Genomic DNA, 10,080 nt, shown 5'->3' on the forward strand with positions numbered 1-10,080 from the left:
GCCGCTCTCGAGTGATTCACTAAAAATACACCTTCGGCCGAGTGTGAGTGATTTCCCCCGTGAGGTATGTGAACTTGTATATAAATGGAATTTTAAAAAGGTATGTTATGCCTTAATAAATAATTTATCTTATGAAATGTTTTTAATAAATCATGACGAATAGGATTGTAAATAAATAAAAATAAAACCTAAACGATCTTGGAAAATCCCAACACTCTATGACAAGCCCAAAAACCTTCTCTTCTGCCCATTCCATTTCGGAGTGAATAAGCCACATTATAAAGAGTTTTGCTTGAGGACAAGCAAAGATTTAAGTGTGGGGGTATTTGATACGCGCAAAATGCAACATATAAATTATATCAATTGTGGCATAAAACTAACCCTTTTTTAGTACTAATGTTGGAAAAAGTGTGTTTTTGTCTTCCTTTTGTATTTTCAGGATTAAAAGAGCTCAAATTAACAAAAGAAGCAAAAAGACAGCAAAATCTAACATAAATACAAGAAAAGGGACAAAAGTGGATTACCCGACCCCTCGACAGTATCCTCCCAAGCAAAACAGAGAAGGCAGAAAACTGAACACGCCCCGTGCTCAGAGAGCACGGGGCCGTGCCCAGCGAGCACGGGGCCGTGCCCAAGAAGCAGCAGAAAAGACAAACTAGTAGAAGCTTCTATTGCCCACCACGGGGCCGTGCCCAGCGGACACGGGGGTGTGGTCAGAGTACTGCAGGCGCATTTATTGTAATTGCGAATTACAATTAATGAAGAGAGAGAGTGTCAGACGGCCACGGGGCCGTGCCCAGTGGGCACGGGGCCGTGCCCAGGCTTCTGTTCAGCCTATAAATAGGAGTGCTTGGAGCCATTTCAACTCATCCCTTGGCACACCACCTCTCTCACACTTCACCCACCACCCACCACCACCATAACACCATCATCCACCACCATCATCCATTGTCCATCATAGAGTGTGTGAGTCGTCTCGGGATCCCAGATTGATCGTAAGAGTTCTTGACAATCAAAGGCCATGTTTGCCTAAGTCTCCTACATCACTTGGTGAAGACAAGTGTCTAGTGTAATACTTTTTATTTTTAATCTTTTGCACTTTTTATTTGGTTTTGTATTAATGACTTTAATAACTAGTTTCTTATGTTGAAGGTGATTCTTCCTTATCATTTGTCCGTGGTGTCTTGCCATTATTTTACTGTCTATATAAAATAAAAGATTTTCAACATTCATATCTCCACGGTCTATATGGAGGTATGTTGGCTAGCTGGTTGGGGGTTAAGGGAACGGTTTGGTAAGAGTCTTGCCCTTGTTCAGCGTTTAGAGGTCCTGCAAGGGACCTGGGTCAAATTTAGTAGGATCTCCTTCAATACCCAAAGGTATAGGATGGTGGGGATCCAAACTCTTTGACCCCCTCATAAGTTAAACTACTATTAATACTATAACCCGGCTATTTAGGACTGTATCCCTGCTGACTCAGACTACTTAGTCGAGGGTAACGTCACCTTCAAAAGAGGGGCCTACCATAATTTGCATTAATAACTTAATTAATTATCTTTCAATAATCCGACCCTTTAGGATTGTATCCTTGCTGACTCAAACTACTGGGTTGAGGGTAACGTCACCTTCAAAAGAGGGGCCTAATACAATAACTAAGATAATCTCTTAAACAAGTGCAAAAGTGCGAAAATAATTAAAGGTTACACTATACACGAGTCGGATCCAAGTGATTCATCTTGTCTATCGGTTTTATTTTTATATTTATTTTTCAGCATTTAGTTAGTTTTATTTTCTTCGTTTTAAAAATCTTTTCTAACATTTTGATTTGATTAGACGTTTCTAGCATTTAGTTAGTTTTACTAAATGCTCTTGTGTCCTTGGACGACGTCGGTATCTTACCAACACTATACTACGTCCACGATGGGTGCACTTGCCCATATGTGTGTTTAGTGTTAGTAAATATCGTGTTTTATAAATTTAAAACTTGGCTAAAAGTGTAAAAATGGCTTAAAATATACATCCTAATTATAACACACTTCACGCACATCACCAGTCAATTCCAAAAATGCCCTCTACACCGAACGTGCTCAGTAAACAATACCTCAACCCTCACACACGAACGAAAGCGACTATAACTCACACAAACCTAGATAATAACCAACACAACCCAAACAAAACAAATAAATAATAATATAGCAGATAAAGTTCAACATCCAAACCCCCAACCATAATATCCCGACCAACCGACCGGAGAGAATAAAAGTAACATAAAAAGATGTTGGATCTAGTGGACCCTACAAAAGAACAGATGATTGGAAAGCCAAAATAGTCTACGACATCTGATCACAAATAACAGTGCTTTGAAGATTTGCTCCTCCCAATGGCAAAGACTCAACATCTGCTACTCTAAAGTCTACTAAAGCCAAAGGTCTGCCTTAAGAGAAACTCTGTTGAAGACAAAGTCTGTTGAAGCCAAAGGTCTGCGAAAGAGAACCTCTGTTGATGAAGAAAAATTCTGTTAAAGCAAAGGTCTGATCATCCATTGCTGAAGAGATCAATGCTGATGAAGCTAAGGTCTGCTGTGGATCAACAGATGTTAAAGTATAACAGAGGATTCTTCAACGGATGATGATAAACAGAGTTTTCATGTATTATCAATGTAACAGTGCTTAGGCTCTAGCAAATGTTAGAAGTTTGTTAAGTTGTTAGATGTCGCTATCTAGGTGACGTCAGCCTAGATGCTTCAGATGTTTCGTTTGTACTATAAATAGAACAGTGCATGTACTGTTCTATTCATCACTTTGCTCTTGACATTTTTGTACGAATAAATAAGGAGTGATCAAGCTGAGGGGGAGTTGTAATTCTTCATGCATACGTAAACATTGTAATTGCAATTTTATAAAAGCATGATAATGAAAGCAATATCTTCATTGTTGTGATTGAAAAGTTAATTATTCTGCTGCATATTTCATCTTGGTTTTATCTTCATTCATTGTTTCCATCTTAACTGTCACAACAATAAAACTCAGATCCTAACAATTGGTATCAAAGCTTGGTCAATCAAATTCAATCTAAACAATCAATTTGATATAAAAAGATCAGCTCCTACTACTGATATTGTTTGTTCGTTGGATTGAAAAATAAAGTAAAAGTTTATTTATGTTCAAAGTATTTTAAACAAATACACTGTTACTCTGTACAAACCTCCGATGCTTGTTAGATCGGAATATAATATCTGGCAACGTCTGATGGGTCACATACTTGCTCAATAGAACACAGGGTGCTGGAAATCGGTTATCTTCGGACCACATGTTCCGATGGTGCCGGGTGCTGAAGACCCCAAGGTTCAAGTACCAAAGAAGCTTTAAAACTACTTTGAGTAGGATTTTTAGAAAATCGAGCTAGATGCCAAAGCATTTAGCATCGTTGCTACGGCTCTGCTGAATGATATCTATGCTGGCCTGTTGCATTGCAATAGTGCTAAGGAGTTGTGGGATGCTTTGAAAGAGCAGTTCAGTGGCACAGAGGAAGTTATTGAAAACAATCGAGAAGTTCTAAACCAACAGTATGAAACATTTTGTCATGTTAAAGGAGAATCATTAACTCAACAATTTAAGAGGTTTAGTTGTCTAATAAGTGAATTAAAGCTGGTAAATGTTGATTTTCCTAATTCAACCTTGAATAGCCGATTTCCAAGATCATTACCAAATAAATGGGTTGCCTTTGTAACAAGAAACTCTGTTGGTTTCAAAGAGATGAGTTTGACTCAACTTCATGGTAGGCTCTTAACTTATGAGAGAGAGCTTAACCAGAAAAAGAAGCTACAAGAGTCAGGAAAAGTTGCTGATGACTATGCTTTTGGTAGTACAACACTTTTTGGTCAAGAAGAAACCGCTGGTGGATGTAAGGATCAGGGTTATGATCATTTCATTGACATAACTTTTGGTGGAGGATTTAACTCTGATTCTTACTCACCTAATTACGCTTTTGCAGCAAATGGGGAAAAGTAAGATTCTGAAAACTTATCTTTTGAGTTAAATGATCTTCAACACTTTGACCCCCACTGATTTGGAAGAAATGGACATCTTGCACCAACTTGCTTTGCTAAGTGTTAGAACTAGCAAATTTTACAAAAAGAACTTGCAGAAAATTTCTAGGGTTGCATGGAGGGTTGAAAGTTGGGTTGGATAAATCAAGTGTTACAAGTGTAATAGGTTAGGCCATTTTGCTAGAGAGTGTAGGAGCCAAACAAGTGGTCCTATTGTCACACATCTAAGTCTTAGACCTCAAAACACTGTCCATTATACCTAATATACCCCTACTCCACACATGCAAAACAATGCTCACTTTGCACACACTACAACCACTGTTCCAGTACAGTATGTCCAAACCACTATTCCTTAGATACAATATGTTCAAACCCTAGTCCCTCAGGTTCAAGTGCAACTAGCACCATAAGCTGCACAAACCCCTGCTCAGGCACAAGACAGTCAGTAGCTTACCTGATGAACTTTCAGATGAAAATTTTTCTCTAGTTGCCACTTTTGAATAGGAACATGATGATTTTTGCTTTATGGTACTAGAGAAAATATTGTAAGGGGTTGAGTCTGAAAAAGTGGTGGCCAATTCTGATGAGGTTTGTGATAATGTTGAAATAAATGTTTCAGAAGAAAAGGTTGGTGAAGAAATGATGAAACCTCTGACAGACACATGGGAGTCTAGTGTTTGTGAAGGAGAGTGTGATTATGCCATGATGGTTGTTGCTAAGGTATCACGTCAAGTCCTTAAAGACTTATGTTCTGACAAATGTGTTATAGGTTTTGCAAACATTAAAGATCTGAATGAAAACCTTAGGAACAAGATTTAAAATGATGAAATTCAGTTTGAAAAACTTGTTAAAGAGTTAAAATCAAACTATTTGAAAAAGAAAGTGAAATCAACAGTCTCAAACATGAATCAAGCATAACCAAGGATCAACTCCAAACAATGGTAGAAAAATACCATAGTTGTAAAAGGGAGCTTGAATCAACCCAAATCACATGTGAAAAATGGGTAGAATCCTGCAAAGGTTATGAGTTGATGTTAGTAAAACATATCAAAAGTAATGTAAAATTTGGCATAGGCTTTCGCTAAAATGACCAAGTTTCTCAAAACATTGTTGTAAATGATTCTGGTTTGGTTGAAATCATTCCTAGTAACATGGCTGGTGAAGAAATTAAAGTCACATAACCAAATGGAAAGAAAAATGTTTTGGAAAAAACCTGAGTGGTCCTCAACTTTTGAGGAAATTGAAAAATACCAATTCAAACCAACATGGTCAGAGGAATGTGACATTCTTGAGAATTTTAAGCCAATGGACTTCTCAACCATTGAGAGTGTGAAAGCACCTAAAGTGAAAATCATTCCCTTAAAAGACCTTCCAGTAGATGTTACAACATCTGTTGACAAAAAGGATGAAAAAGTGAAGAAGAAAGAGAAGATATCCAACTTGTTTTGTGATTTTTGCGAAAAGAAAAACCATGTTACTAAAAACCGTGTGATTGTTGCCGCACCTCATTGCACTATCTGTGGCAGAAAAAATCACAAACTCAAGAGTGTGTTTATCTCAAAAATTTTGATGTCAAAAGAAATGAGTATAAATCAAAACACTTAAGAGTCCACAGGGCCAGTACTAAAAAAGGAAAGGCCAAACAGACCTTCATCCCAGTCCAAACATCTGTTACCAAACAGTTTAATGCAACCTCTGCTCCCAGAGAGGTTCAGGTAACAGATGCACCACCAGCAAACCAATTTCCAAGAGGATATGGCCAACCACTTTATCAAAGAATACCACATGGTTATGAGGCCTACAAAAGACCTTTTAAACCAAGAGTGAACAAGCATCCTCATGGTTACAACCACTTGACAGGAAATGGTCCACATCAGATGTTTCAACAATCTGTTCAAAACTCTGACCATTCTCCTGGAATTGAGGATGGAATGTCTATGACCCCATCCAAAGCCATTTTGGTTTTGGACGCTCACCAAAACTAATCTGTTACTGATGTGCAGGGAGCTTATTCTTGCTTTGATAGTTTATGGTATGTAGATAGTGGAGGCTCCAGGCATATGACAGGATGTAGAGCCCTTCTCAAAGATTTTCTAGCACATGGAGGGTGATATATCCATTGGTAACAACTCAAAAGGAAAGGTGTTGGGATCAGGGATAGTCCAAGCAGGAAACTCAAGTTTGAACATGTCAACCTTATTGACAATCTGAAATTTAACCTTCTTAGTGTGTCTGAAATGAGTGACAAAGGCTATGGGTCATTCTTCACTAAGGAAACTTGTGAGATTGTTGGGCCATATGTGGTGAAAAAGATTGAAGAAATCATAGCCGAGAGCAAAACGCAGATTGTTTCTCAAAGGAGTGGCAATGTGTATGTGGTTGATATGTTGAAAGATAATCCAATGTCTGATGCTTGTCTGTTCTCAGCTGCCTCTACCAAAGAGACAGAACTATGGCATAGAAGAGTTGGTCACACATGTGACAACTCGTAATTTCAAGAGTCTATTCTTTGCACCGATTCCTTCTCACGCTTTGTGCTTCGATGTAACTTACGTGTACGTTATATGATATGGTAAATGTATTAGAACAATTGTGAATTATGAATGTGTTATGTGAATGTTTTAAGTATGTATGTATAATATTAATCTAGTCGGACAATGCTTCCGGGTCGCACAGCCCACTCGTGACCGTACACTCTTTACTCTCTCGGCCCAAACCCTTATTACTTGTGTTATGGTGTACGGCCCAAACGAAGCCCAGTAGCTGGCCCGACTGGTTTCTTATGCGCTACACACACTTGGATTGTTTGTAAATCTCTATAATTTAGCCAACACAATATCACACCAAACCCTAATTCTCTTTTCCTTCTCCCCACAACCCGACGGCAACCACCTTCTCTTTGTTCGAAGCCTTCCTCGGATCGTTCTAACACTTTTGTGTACACATAATTCTTGTGGTTAGTAATCCTATCTTGGTTTGACTAAACCCCCTTATGATTCTTGATTATGCATGCTTGATTGGTTGCATTACTTTGAATAAGATCAGTTTTGAGAAAACAATATGATAGAGAATGGTTGAATTGAACATGTAATGTTTATCGGATCGGATAATAGGACATGGATGTATGCATGATAATTAACTAGGGTTGCATGATAAGAATGTTTTGATGTCCACAGGATTGAATTGGATAGTTGTTAGTAATAAAAGTTGTTTATGTTAATGCATGAATAAATCGGATGATGTAGGAATTTAGTGTGCGATGATATCCTTGAGTATTTGATCCAAATTTGCATGATGATCATATGAGTAATTGCTATAAATGATTTAATTAATTGTTAGGGTTCATATGAATCAAATAATTGGAATGTTCGATCTGATTTGGATGTTAATTGATTGATTAGATCAAACAAACCAACTTGTGTAACTGATTCCTTGATTTATGGCCGGTTGTAACTGATCGCACATCGGGTGGTCGCACACTAGGGTGCCATACAATCTAGACTGCAAACCGTGCCACCGTTTAATGCACATAAGCTGACCGCACAACATCCAGTTGCACACCTCTATTTAGTACACTTGAAACTGCACATTGTAAAACCCAAGTATGCATGACCGCACACTAGGGAGAGACCGCACACTCTCACGTGGTTCGCACACCCTAGTGGGCCACACACTTATATGTAATTGTTACGTGAATTAGGCTGCACACCAGGATTGGACTGATTATATGAACCGGGCCGGACCCTGAACTGGGCTACTCGCATAGTTAGTGTCACACACTCATAACGGGCCGCACAGTCCCTTAAACTTATATACATTGGGCCGTGCACGTTCACGGGTCGCACACTTATGTTGGGCCACTTATATTGGACTGCGCATTTGGAATAGACCACACACTCGAGCCCAGTCGCACACTCCACATCTGGTTCAGTCATGTTCGGCTGCACACTATATGTTTGGATTAGGTAGGTTAACGAATCGTGCTATCACATACACTCTCAATGGGCCTAGGGATAGTTGGGTCGCACATTCTTGTATATGACACATGAGCTGTTAAGTTGATTGTGTATTGTAGACTTACCTATACAATATTGTATGTGAACCGAATGTGGGATATGGAGCATGATTACTTGCATGCTAGTTGTTAGTGTACATGTAAGAACACGTGAATTACTTGCATATAAAACTGATTATCATTGTAACCTAAATTAGGACGCGGGTGAACAACTCCGAACAAGTAACATAACATAACATACCAAGCAACACAAAGGTGAGTTCACTAATCTCTTTCACAAGCATGCGTTTCGGGGAGGGACAAACGGGTAAATATTCCAGGGAGGAATACTGGTTTTGCTAGGTTTAAATTTGATATTGGATAATACACTCATATCTATCACTTAAGTCCCATCTATTACCAAACTAGTTGCCGGGGAGGTAATGGGGTTATTAGTTGATAGAGCTATTAGGTTTGGCACCCTCACACCGTACCGGGGAGGACGGGCGTGAACTAATGACCTTAACCACTCAACCTATGTTGATATGCATTGGGGAAGGGCAAAAAAACTGACGCCATCTTGCGGTACTCGAGTTATTATTATCATCATACTTGGTAACTAAACACTTTACAAAACTGTGAACTCACCAGGGTTATGCTGATACACTTGTCTGCATGCTTGCAGGTCGTTAGATACTTGGGTGTGGAACTTGCTGTCTGGGATTGCTGGAGTGGTCATGGGTCAAGATACATGGAAATCTCAAGATAAGTTCATTTGTTTTCATACACTTGGATTTTGAAATACTTAAACAATGAATTATGCTTCCGCTGAACATGTTTGGTTTTAAGTTTATGTTTTGAAATACATTATTTTATTGAATGGCAAATTTTATTTAATATCTCGTTATTAGTTCAATGTGATTGGTGGCTGGATCCTGGTAGGTCACACGCCTCGCGGGGGTTTCCACATGTGGTATTTTGGGGGTGTGATAGTTTGGTATCAGAGCCACTGGTTATAGTGAACTAGGTTTTAAAAACGTTTTTATAAAACCAGACTATAACCAAACAGTTTTGAAATCGACCATGACACTCAGCTCCAGATTGCAAGGACACTTACTTATGATATTGCATACGACTGCACGCTTAGCACTACGATATGATTACGTGTGTTTCTTGCTTATGTTGTGATGTTTTGATAGTGTGACATTACCTTTAGAATTTCGGTGATCTCGTCTTGCTACTCGAATCTGAGAAACCTTTTAGCGCAAGTTAACATGAGCTGAGATAAACGTGCAAACCACCTTATCATTATGGGTGCACACATAATGATAACGTGGGATGCATGTAGTCCCAGTGAGGCTTAACAAGTGTGAAAGGGGTTCTGTTCCATTATCCGACATAATGGGAGAATTCAGTAATCCATAGAAGTTATGGCAATGATTGACTTCTACTCAATCGCAATCCTTACCTTTTCCACTCTTTTCTTATATGTAGAATCATGAACATACGTGGTGGATGCAATGGTGGACGTGTTGGTGGCCGCGGCGGTGGACGTGGCAATATTGTTATGATCCAGGCAGAGCTGACTGATTTAATCAATACTCGCGTGGCTTAAGCCTTAGCAGCTCAGCAGGCTGGTATGATATGTACCAAATGCTCTTTACTCCCGTGTCGTGTACTCAACTCTCACTTGTGCGTTGTATTTCCTTTCGTTTTTAGGTCAACCTATGAACCAGAACCAGAACAATCCGCCTGCTTGTATGTTCAAAACATTCATGGACTGTAAGCCACAGACATTTAGTGGAACGGAAGGAGCAGTGGGACTACTCCGTTGGTTCGAGAAAGCCGAGTCAGTTTTTGCTATGTGTAACTGTTCCGCGGGGGACAGGGTGAAGTATGCTTCGGGCACACTGGAGGATGGTGCCTTAACCTGGTGGAATGCCCAGGTGTAGATGTTAGGCATCGAGATGGCAAATGCAACTACATGAGATGACTTTAAGGAGTTGATACGGGAGGAGTACTATCCTCGCGATGAAAT

The sequence above is a fragment of the Helianthus annuus genome, chromosome 5, assembly GCF_002127325.2.
Source record: "Helianthus annuus cultivar XRQ/B chromosome 5, HanXRQr2.0-SUNRISE, whole genome shotgun sequence".
In the NCBI taxonomy this organism is placed as follows: domain Eukaryota; kingdom Viridiplantae; phylum Streptophyta; class Magnoliopsida; order Asterales; family Asteraceae; genus Helianthus; species Helianthus annuus.